At 39.8% G+C, this 12,541-nt stretch overlaps 1 protein-coding gene across 2 annotated transcripts in view; it reads right to left on the reverse strand.

The window, feature by feature from the left end:
- Nucleotides 1–12,541, reverse strand: part of CLYBL (citramalyl-CoA lyase) — a 511,709-nt gene that overhangs the window by 171,501 nt on the left and 327,667 nt on the right. The gene's annotated exons all lie outside the window — the stretch shown is intronic.

Here is a 12,541-nt window from a genome sequence, read left to right on the forward strand (position 1 = left end):
CCAAACATATACCTTGAAGATTTTGCAGCCAAGTTACTATGTAACTATGTAAGTGTAAATGGTTACATAAAACCAAAATCAAACCATTTGGCCTCAACATCAAATGGTAAAATACAGTCACAGTCTAGAGCAAACTTTCTGCCCTCTGAGAGAAAGATGTCAGTGAGAAGAAGGTCCACCTTCCAGCTGACAATGGCCTACAGCAAAATTGATCATACAGTGGCTGAAGGAGAAAAAGGTTAATGTTCTTGCATAATCTAATTAAAGTCCAGATTTAAACCTTCTTCAAAATCTGTGGAGTAACATAAAAACTATATCCAAGTTGATTACGTTTAACAATTTCTGGAAAGAAAAGTGAAAAAACATTGCAAAGTCTAGATGTGGAAAGTTGGTAGAGAAGTACCCAACAGACTCAAGGCTGTATTTAAAGAAAAAGGTGGTCCTTTGCAAGAATGCAAACTACAGCAATTGGTCTGCTCAGTTACTAATCCTAAACCTTCACAAAGTGCTGTTAAAAGAAGAGGGGATGTTATACATTGGTAAAAAACGTCACTAACATAACTTTTTGAAACATTTTGCTTACATGAAATTCAAACTGAACATATTATACAAAATATAAATTTCTCAGTGTCAACATTTGCTTTGTTGTCTTTGTACTATTTTCAGTTACTTACATTCTATTTTCATCTACATTTTACACAGTGTCCCAGTGTTTTTGAAAATGGGGTTGTATAAATAAACAATCAAACACACCATGCATGATTTATGACAAATCTGACAATCTGTTGGCAGGAACATGTCTAACAGGTAAGATAAACTTATTTCCAAATTAACAAGGGAAAATGGCAGGTTTGTCCAATTCATTTCTTTAAGAAATGTTCTGCCATTGATGGATATCAAAGGAACTGAAAATTTTAATCATCTCTCTATTCAATCTCAGTTGGGTAAATCATATCTAAGAGATTTGCATAAATATAAACCATCAAAGACTTTTCATCTTCAAAGGGGGTTTCAAGACCCTATAAGCTTTGTACTGTAATCATCACAGGTCACAACCCTGCAGGAACAGGGCTGCTATGGCAACATAAAAAACTAATGCTTAAGGCTTAGCATAATATTCTGACTAATAGAAAGGAAACTCATTCTAAAAGCTGGCAGCCTATTTACCAGAAGCTGGATTAGAGGTGTTAGTTCTTCCCCTTTTAGCTTTTCCCCACAGCCCCCCTTCTCCATCACTTGAACCCTCCCCTCTTCCACCAAATCAAAATATCTCATCTTTAAAATACGTAAAATATTCATCCTCTGAAATACACATTAATTAACGAAAATGTGCCTAAAAATGTCACATATAAACAAAAATGAGCAATTCAAGCTTTTTTTTTAAACAAAACAAAAAAAAAAAAAGCAGCGCATACTCTGATATTAATCACAGAATGTGTATAATGAAGATTTTTCCTTTCTCAGCCAGCATAACTGATAAACACAGCACATGTTATGCTGGGGCTTGAGACTTTTGTTCTATGGTAAAACGTCTTAGCAGAGAAGAAAATGGTCTCTTCCCTGCTGATTTTAAGCCTGTACAAGATACATTATCATACCACCTGGAAATATGAGAGAGGCTTACAGAAGAGAACATCTAAAATGTTACATTAGCCTTTCCACTAAAAAAATCTTTACACCTTACATAGGATTTAACTCATGCTTCCCTGTCACATAATATTTACTTAGTGATAAAACTTGAAAGGTGAGCTTCAGGGCAACTTTCAATTAATATATTTTTTTCTCTGCAAAAAAGGGGACAATTAAATGTTTCCGGCCAGGCAAAGTGAGGAGGTGTTGGGGAGGGGGGGCGACAGAAGAAAAAAAAAAACACAAAGAGATTGGGGAGGGGAAGAAGTAGCAGCCGTCAGCACTTCTTTCAATTCCAGTGCACACCCAATAGTGTGTAAGGAAGAATGCCCACTGTTCAAGATTTGTGGGAGAATTGTCCCACGACAAAAGAGGCAGAGTTACGCTTGTTATTCTCCAATAAGCCATGCCAGTCAAACAAGTACCCATACTTAGGACAAAAGGAAAGCAAGGGATTGTAGCACAAAAGAAAACAAGTAAGCCCATCTTTCAGTTGTGCATCAGCTTCCAGATTTTATGCTTAGCATAAATAAAAATGAGAGAATAAAAAAAAAGGATGTCTGGTGTAGTCTGAAAAAAAAATCTCTTCACTTCAATAAAAAAAGAATTAGTTTAAAAAAAGGTGTTAAAATGTGTTACACATTCTTTAGATGAAAGGCTTTTCAGTGAATGAGTGGCGGAAAGAGAAAGAGGAGAGTGTGCAGAGGTGGAGGCAGGAGCCCAAAAGCTTTCTTCTTCCTTCTTTATTTTTTGTTAATTTCTGCACTAAAATTATCTTAGAAATAAACACCACAAACAGGAGGGGAGAGAGTTTGTCTGGCTAGGAAAGAGTAAGGATGATGCTTAGAAGAGGCGGCTGGTTTGTTTTTTAAGTATGTTAAATGAATATATTAACCCCTAACTGCAAGGAGAAGGAAGATAGCCCCTGTGAGGCACACTGAAGCTCGGAGGTAGTCGGCAGAACACACTGCTGTGGAGCAGGAGCAGCCCTGCTAAATGTCTGTCCAGGTGAAAAGTCTAGCAGCTGTAGTCTGGAGCATTCTGCACTAAGTTAGTAAGTAACTCCAATGGGGTGGCTTGGACTATTTCTACAGAATCTTTACCAAAATCAACTCCTTTTTGTGTATCTATGTATGCATTTCACCTCCCATAAAGGCAGCTGCATCAGAATTTAATTTCAGTGCCTTAATTATAGTACTGGCAGATTTAAACAGCCATGTTCTTACCTGACCCAATACATTCCTATAAAAGTGGCAGTAAACATTAAGGAGGGCTATATATATTAAATCATGTACATCATTACAACCATCATTGAGGTTTATGGTATTTGTCTAAGAATGATGTCCTTTTTAACTAAAGATCCCAAAATTATATTTTCTGGCCTTCTTTCATGTGGCATTGTTCTCACCAACAGGCAACATCATGTACTCTACACATACTGGACATCATTGGCATGGGATGGATATGCTGCTTAGGACAGGTGTGGCATTTAATGACAGTTACCCTACCCAATATGAATAGATAGATACAGCAATAAAGTACCTCTGCGATATGCTATTCAATTCTACACAACATGGGAATCACAATGTTTAGAAAATACTTAACAGTATCAAATGACCTTGTTCAACCTGAGTAAGATTTATTGTGCAATATATTTTAGCAGTACCAAACATGATTTAAAGATGAGTGTCATATTATATCTATGTGTCTAATACATTCTAAAGACATAAATAACTCAATACGTAGAAATGCAGCTTATACTCCTTAAAAGCATAAGGTGCTTTCTAGGTGGGTAAAATAGGATTTCTGTCAAAAATGTGTACTGATTTTGTTTTCCTAATATAGGTACAAAAAGCAGAATTAAAAAGAAAATAAAGAAAAATGCCTTTTCAGTAATTAACTGTAAAAAATTAAAATATATCAGGTTTATTTGCAAATTTTCAAAAACACAAACTCTATTCCTATATTTAAACAGCCAGCATCTATTAGTTAGAAAAACTGATTGGATCATGTATAGGCATTGTGGCATGATATTGTGGTAAATAATATATGTATGGGAGCAGGTGTGGATGTAAAAAAAAAATATTCCAAAGCTTATGACACAATATCGATTTTAGGCTACATTTTTATTTATCCTAACTACAAGGAAAGTCATAATTTAACCCTTGTCAAATGAGTGCTTATATTGCAACTGGAAATATGATACTATCAAAAGAAAAGTCATATCCATTGTATTTGTTAATCCAAAACAATAAATGATTGTAGCTCAACAATGCACGCTGTTTATTTATCTATAAAAGTATCATGAAAAAAAGATCACTGAATTAAAATTCCAATAATATAATCTGCCATTCATTAATTACTGCAGCATACGACAGTGGCATTGTTCAATGCTTTTAAGAGGTGTTGCTTTTTGGGCCATGTCTAAAAGTATTAGCCCACTATAGTGTCTGCAGTGCAGACTGTCATGTTATACTATAGCAATTGGATATAAACATACTAAGATTGGTTCTGTAAAATGTCAACCAACCAATAACATAAGGACCTATCCAAGACATATACTAGCATAAGGCACATAAAGGCTGCAATGCATTCTGGAAAATCTGGCATCACTAACAGATTAGCAAGCCACTAGTTCCCACTGCAGGCTGTTGGCCAGTGACTAATGTGAAACACAGCATGCTTCAATTCTGGTGAGCTCAGACACAGAGCTGTGTCCTACAAAATATAATGCAAGGATATAGAGTCGTGTTTTACACACAACCCAGTATTAAAACATTTATACTTTTAAATATGGGGAAAACATTTCCAAAGTCTGACTACATCAAATATTGTATAGTGGTATACTTTAGCTGGTTGAAAATTCATGTGATTTCTGCAATACTTGTTTAGAGCAGGAAAGAAAAGGCATAAGAATATCAGGTCTGTTTACAATGTTTCCTGCCAATACTTTGTATCAGGTATATTTGTTGCTTCACAAGTCTTTGTCTAGGACAATATGAAATGCACTGGTCTTAATGAAGCCAGCTCATGCCAGAGTATTATGTTGGCCAGTGTTTCTCCTGCGGGCATTTTGAAGGTGCTTAGTAATGATCTAGACCTCTACAGGAGTCAACAGTAATGCCTGCCAGCACCAGGAAAAACACTAGAAAATGCTGCCAAAAACACCTGTCAATGTTACTATTCACACTACCTTTTTCCATCACTTCCAGTGCGAATGTGCCTTAAAAATAACAAAATGCTGACAATAGTGGAAAGGAAATTAAACTGATACAGATTGTTTTTTTTTAGTAAGCCCATAATTGCTAAATGATTATCACTCATGACGTAAAAATCTCCCCTTACTAATTCAAAGCTAAAATGTCTCTTGTATATTTTGGAATGGTCAAAAGAAATTACTGTATTGTTTTTATTTTAATCTCCATATCTGTAAAAAAAAATAATGTGTAAATGTATTGTGTGTTGGAGTATGTGAGAGTTCATTACATTCTGTAAATGCTGAGTAGCAGAAAAATGACATGCTGCAATTCATTTATTATATCATTTTTTGAGCAATTAGGTTATCTACATGTTTTGTAAAGACATTTGACATGCCACTTAACATTTTCAGGCTTTTATTGGCTGAAAACGCAGTCATGAAACACAAACACACCTGTCAGCAATTAAAAAGAAGTAGTAGAGAACAGTTCAGGAAATAATATCTGTGCTAATTAAAAACACTAGTTAAAAGCTTCCTGTTTGCTCTCCCAGGTGCCCTGAGAAGTGACCTTATCCTTTTTTTTCTTTATAGTCACTTTGTTTCATATGTTGATGTGTTCTCTGGACTGAGGGCTTACAGTGTATTGATGGTCTCAGACTGCCCTTCTTCTACCTTCCTTGCTATGTATGGTATATGTGTTAAGAAAAACAAACAATGCATAATTTTCTCTTCTGTCACAGAGTAAACAAAATATCATGAGTGAAAATATTAATACAAAAACCAAATACCTCTTTAGGTACTACAAATGAAGACTTACGAAACTAGTTGGATTTCATACTGTGTTAGGCCTGAGAATGTATTGCGCCAAATGTGTCCATATATGCCTAGTGAAGTGTTAAAAATGTATTGTGTTGTGCCTCATTCTGTGGAACACTGCCTGCAGTGTATAGGTTGCTCTAAAATGCTACAGGCAACTTGACTTGTCATTGCCCAGCCCTATCCCTCTCAGGGAACGTGTTTGGATGCCAAAGATATGCAACCTGATCACCAGTGGGTACTGACTGCCTGTATGCATCGAACATATATGTATATGTATGAATCCTAAAATATATTTCTCCTGAAAAAGTCTGAAAAGTTTTTATAACTTGTCTGCCAGGTAAATGTCATATTATTTCAAACTCACTCTTGACACAGCTATCTTGAACATTTCTCCAGATTCCATGTAAAATAGCCCCACACAGCAGAATTTTCCTACCACAATCTAGGACTAATATGTTTCAGGATCTGGGTGGAGACTGGAGAAGCCAGAACAAGCCAGTTTCCATCTGGTTACCACTCATTTCTGCCTCTGGGTACCCCTCGTTCCTGCATCTCTTCTCCTGAGGCTGGACTGGAAGTGACTATGTTCATGGCTGCAGTGCATTTGCACATGCCCACCACAAACAAATGCTTGTACACAAGCACTTGCTTCCCTTGCACGAAAGAGAGCTTGTGCATGCCCAGCTCAGATGCAATTTTCCTGTGCACTGGGTATGCAAGGCCTGTGAGCTTGTGCATGCCCAGTACATAGAAGCTAGTGCACGGACATTGGCGTCTGCATCCCAGCCAGTCAAGTCTGCAGCAGGGAGCAGCATGGAAAGGGCAGACCCAGAATTGGATACCTCTCCTCTTTAAACAAATATGCAGATCAGAAAAGGTAAGTAAGAACATATGGAGCCTGATACAATTCCAACAATTGCCAGTGTTAACAAATGGTTGTGTTTTCACTCATGCAATTTCTAAATTGCATGATACAATTAACATTGCACTGCCAGGCAAATACTAGCTTGTCCAGCTGTGTGAGAAATAACTCATTTTGGAAATGTTTTCTTGCTTCCTTTCCATCAGATTGAATTACTGAATTCAATGCAGGAAGGGCATTTTGACATAAGAAATTAAGGCAGATGAGTGCTGAACTGATCACCTACTTTACAAAGGCAATAAAACAAATCACTCATTTCAGAGTGGTGCTTTTTGGACCTTTATTATTTATTTTTGTTACAATAAAAAATGGCGTAGCTCCATCTCCCCCAAGTCACTTAGACCTTTTCTCTCCGAAGGCAGCTAGTATTCCCATAATATCTGATCCGCCAGACAGCATGAGGCTCCACTACCTAAACAATACCAGCCACACACAGTCCACCATGACATTACTTTGCAAGTCTAACTTGTCAAAGTCAAGGACAAGGGGCTCCTTCCCACCTCTTGCTCAGGAAGGTGGGTGTAACTATCTAACACATGATGGAAGGTCCTGGGGTGGGCTTATACATCTGCCCCCAGGGCCCCCCTTTGGTCCCTTTATCTGACCAATATGTATCCTCCTCAGAAAAAGGTGGTGGTGGGGGGTCCTTTAAAAAAAAGTATCAAAATAGATAGAGAGAAAAATTTAAAAGCACAAACAAAAACACACTCTAAGAACACTCCCGAGACAAGAATAGATGCTTGGTGCTGAAGACAGCTCCACAAAGGTATTATAAATCACCTACCATCTTGCCTAAACCCCCTTGTAATACTCAAGACAATATGTTTATCATGCCAGGCACAGTTTAGATCGCAAATGCATTGGGAGCATTAAACCTGCAATTGAACTTGAACGAGATGCAAAGGAATCTAAGAATTGCATGCAGCGAGTCTTTTATCACCTGCAAATGCATCAGACCAATGTTTTTAATACTTTAAACCTTAACCTTAAAAATTTGAGATCTGTGCCATCATAAGGCAAAGAACATCTGGTGCTACTATATTCATCTGTAGTCTATCAGCCAATACATTTCAAAAATCAGTAGTATTCTACATTTAAACAGCTGATTCATTAAACTGATCTCATTGAATCTGAAATGGCCTGACATGTCTGTGTAAAGCCAAGGTAAATACTTTATGCTGCTATCCTCTGCCCCATGCTCTTAACTTTATTGGCAGCCTGAAACACAAGATTTGTGCCAAGTCTGACCTTATTGATCATGTTACATGCCTGGCTTGGTTCCATTTGCTGGTCCCTCTCCTGCTATACATTCAACCACTGTACTCCAGAATGAAGTCCAGCAAAGATATAGAAAAACAGGTTAATGTTGTGTGAAATAACGGAGCTGACTATATTTGATCTGAATTCTATATGTTTCAATTGGACTCCAAAGCAGACAGTTTAACTCCAAAAAGTAGCACTGTGGCCAGAGATTGCAGCCTCCCAATCTGGCTTTAAAGGACAACTGAAGTGAGAGGGATATGGAGGCTGCCAAATTTATTTCCATCTAAGCAATGCCAGTTGCCAGGCCCTCCTGCTGATCCTTTGCCTCTAATACTATTAGCCATACCCCCTGAACAAGCATTCAGCAGATCAGGTGTTTCAGACTTTAAAGTCAGATCTGACAAGACTAGCTGCATGCTTGTTTCTGGTATTATTCAGATACTACTGCAGAGAAATAGAACAGCAGGGCTGCCAGGCAACTGGTATTGATTAAAAGGAAATAAATATGGCAGCCTCCGTATATCTCTTACTTCAGTTCCCCTTTAAAGGGACTCTGAGCTCTAAAAATAAATGAAATTGGTACTTACCTGGGGCTTTCTGCAGCCCACCGTAGGTCCCCCAGCATGGTCCTGGCTCCTTTCCCGGTCCCTCCGCCGCATACCGCACCGCTGACATCCGGACCGAGTGTCAGGCTCCCACTTCCTGAACCGGGACGCTCTTCGTCATCATGTCGGCCGCTGCACGTCATCACGTCGGCCGGCGTGACAGTACTGCGCATGTGCGATTTAACCGCGCATGCGCAGTACTGTCACGCTGGCCACCGGGATGACGCGCAGCGGTCGATGTGATGATGAAGAGCGACCCGGTTCAGGAAGTGGGAGCCCGACACTCGGCCCAGGTGTCGGCAGTGCAGTAAGAGGCAGAGGGATCGGGAGAGGAGGCAGGACCACGCCGGGGGACCTCCCGACCTACGGTGGGCTGCAGAAAGCCCCAGGTAAGTACCAATTTCGTTTCTTTTTAGAGGTCAGGGTCCCTTTAAAGTAAAGTCATGTATGCAGGTTCCTTGTAAACACACTAAACTTTTTGCACAGAAAGAACTACTATAAAAATAGTTTTGCTTGCTGGTGGTTTAAAGGGCATTTTATTGACAAGGTGTGAAAATATTAACTTGGAGAACATTGAGAAAAAGTTAATTGCATATGGGCCAAGCTGTCTAACACAGCTAACACACAGGCTAGGCATCTTTGCATAAGAATGAACCTGTTGTGGGTGGTGATGGAGATATCTGCAGATTGTGGCTAAAGTGAGTTGGGTTCCTCTCTGTGTGAATTCACAATATGCATTTTAAGTTGTGTATGTGATTTTATGTCGCAGTTTATGTCAATATTCGTATGTCATAAGGAAAAGAAGGGATCATCTTACAAATGTAAAAAAGGAATGGGGCCCCATCAAAAAACATTTTGCTGGGCCTCACTGACATTGCAGTAATGTTTCTGTCTGGCTCTTCCTGTTCAGTAAGCCAGCCCCTATTCAGTAAGAGACCTTGGGCAAGACTCCCTAACACTGCTACTGCCTATAGAGTGAGTCCTAGTCACTGCAGCTCTGGCGCTTTAAGTCCAAAAGTAGAAAAGCGCAATATGTTATTTGTCTTGTCTTAGCATTGAAGACCGACCAGCCAAAAGATGGGAATGAGATGTGCTGATACATTCCTTTACAGCCTTTGGCCTACTGTCTGTTAGACCAGAACAAAATCCTCTAGCGCTCATATTACAGTTTAGTCCCTAAGTAATTTAGGGCAATTATACAATAAACTAATTCCTCAATGAGCATTAACCCAATTTTGGGTGTAGTTAAAGAGCCCTGAGGGCTTTTTTACTCCACATGCAATTCTGATTTTAATAAAAATGTACATGTGATTCTGATTTTTGATGCGATTAAAAAAAAGTTATGCATGCTGCGTTTTTTGTGTGTTTTTTTTCTTAATTTGTGTTGTTGGCATCCAGTGAAAATCAAAAAACAGGAATTGTGATTTGAAGTAAAAGAAGCCCGACTAGCAGGCAATTGGCATTCTTTAAAGGGAATTAAATATGGCATCCTCCATATCTCTATCACTACAGTGTGCTAATATACTTACATGCTACACGCAAGGCAGACTATAGACTTTTTGCCGCCTGAGGTAAACTTGTGAGGAAGTTCCCCTCCTCTCCCCAGGTAGGATAATTGCCCCAGGTAGTCTGGAGGGGATAGCATACAGGAAGGGGGGCAGTGGGCATAGCAGCAGGGAGGCGGGTCGAACCCCCTCTCACCTGCGTCCCACCCATGCGCACTTCCCCTCCATCCAGTTGAGCAGCGGGCACACGTCAGGCAACATGCAGGGGAACAATTACTCACCTCTTCCTTCCACGTTCCAGCATGTGTACCACCGCTCGTCACTTCCTGAAATGTCGCTCAAGTGGTGGCATTGCAGGAAGTGACGAGCGGTGGTGCGCACACTAGAACGTGGAAGGAAGAGGTAAGAAATTGCCCCCCCCCCGCCCACTGCCTGACGTGTGTGCCCGCTGGGCGTTGCGCAATCAGCTGGAGGGGGAGAGCGAATGGGGGGACCCAGGTGAGGGAGGGGAGTTTGACCCCCCTCCCCGCCACTGTGCTTGCTGCCCCCCAGCCTGGCTGATACTCCCCCCAGATCGTCCTCCCCCAAAGCCCCCCCCCCCCCCACGAGTGCCGCCTGAGGAACCTGCATCACCCCGCCTCATGGGCGGCCCGGGCTGGCTACATGTATTTGTTAAATGTGAACAGAGCAACCTCTAACACACTCAGTATAAAGCTCTTGGTTACATATTTTCCTACACAATTATTCTTTTATGGTACATTTTAGCAGTTTCAAGCATATATGATTTTAGTTCCACATGTAAAGTTGCAATCACCAAAAACAGCCCATGCCATGCATTCACTTTGACTAAGATGGATGTACAGGATTTCAATAAGTGATTCCTCATGATCAATTATAGCAGCAACACTCCCCACCTGCTTGTTTACAGTATGCAGGAAAGAGTTTTAACAGTTTACCTAACATTTTTTTCAAAGTAAATATGCATAAAAAAGCTTTAAAATGTTTAGATTTCTTGCAATAAAAACATATGTTTTATTATCATTTTAATTGAAATAAAAGGAACACTGCTGACTCTCCAGCTTTATTATCTGACTTGACACCCATGCAGGCTAGTATACCCCAGGGAATTCAGGACCCATGAGCATGAGTCTCAGTCACCAGAGCAGCCTTTAGACTGGAGGTTACTCTAAAAAGGGGGTGGGAAAGACACCCTTGCCTGTCCAATTTTATATACAAGGGTCTCTCACTCCCACCATTGGTGTCAAGGTGGAGATGAAGGAAAATTTATATTGGGTACATATGGTGGAATTTGGATGCTCCCTTTCATAGTAAAGGGAATGAAATTGGATTCTGATGGATGTACAGCGCTCAGCTGTCATTAGACAGCTGAGTGCAGTTGCAACCTAATTCAACTTTCCTATGCTATTTCTCTTTAGACACATATTTATTTGAATGTACTAGAAAACGACTCCACTAATGCTACATTTCTATCTTAATCATGCAGGACAATTGTTTGGTGCAGGACTGGATTTACCATAAGGCACTGTAGGCACTCCCCAAATGCCTCCCTCCTTCCTTATGCAGAGTCCTGATGAGAGTGTCAATGATAGGTTACCCACGCGGGTGGCGGCATTCCACTGACAAGATCTCCATTCAGTCAGGGGCACCTCTAGCTACTTAATACTGAGGTTCCTATAGCTACCTAATACTTGGGGGCACCTCCCGCTACTTATTGTTGAGGATACTTCTGGCTAAATAATACTAGGGAACACCTTTAGCTACCTATGACAGGTAAGGGAAGTAAAGGAGAAGTGACAGCTGGGCCAACCAGTACACTTGTGGTGCAGTTTGGTGGGGTTTGTAGGTTCATGGAGGGTGAAGTCTAAAGTGCCAGGAGATCTGTGCCTATAGGCTCCTGTGAGGTAAATCTGGGCCTGGTTGGGGGGACATTTTGTTCAAAATCACAAGAAATGTATGATTATCCAAACACTATATTAGCATTATTATGCCAACCTCATTGATCTTTTTTTGCCATATCTTATACATTCTGTTATTGTTTTTACTTGTTATATCTTATTGAGAATTTTATCAGCATTGTGAGCGATTTTTTTCTGATAAAGGGGTGCACTGACATATGATATACATACATACAATTTTAATTTGTGTAACATTTTGTTACAAGATTGTGTACAAGCGTGATTGGAAAAGTACTTCCTTCTGAAGAAGGTTATTTTCTTAGCATACTTATCTTCTGTGGTCTCCCAGGTATTTTTTTAAGACTGCTGCGTTCATTAGAGCATCCTTTCTTTTAACAATGTTCCAAATTGTTGATTTGGCAACTGTAATGTTTCTGCTATTCCTCTGATGGGTTTGTTTAAAATGCTGACAATTCTTTGGATTTTATATGAAGAGTTCACATGAACAGCTTCCAAATAAAAATGTACCATTTAGCATAAACTGCAGATTTTAAAAAAATCAGTTTTAGTTGTTAATTAAGGGACTTCCCACACCTGGCCTGTCACAATCTCACCTCTTCGGCGTTCCAGTGAAGGATCACCTCTTGAGCATTCTGGGTGTCATCCACAAGTCACGCAGAATG

This window comes from Hyperolius riggenbachi, chromosome 2, assembly GCF_040937935.1.
Source record: "Hyperolius riggenbachi isolate aHypRig1 chromosome 2, aHypRig1.pri, whole genome shotgun sequence".
Classification (NCBI taxonomy): Eukaryota; Metazoa; Chordata; class Amphibia; order Anura; family Hyperoliidae; genus Hyperolius; species Hyperolius riggenbachi.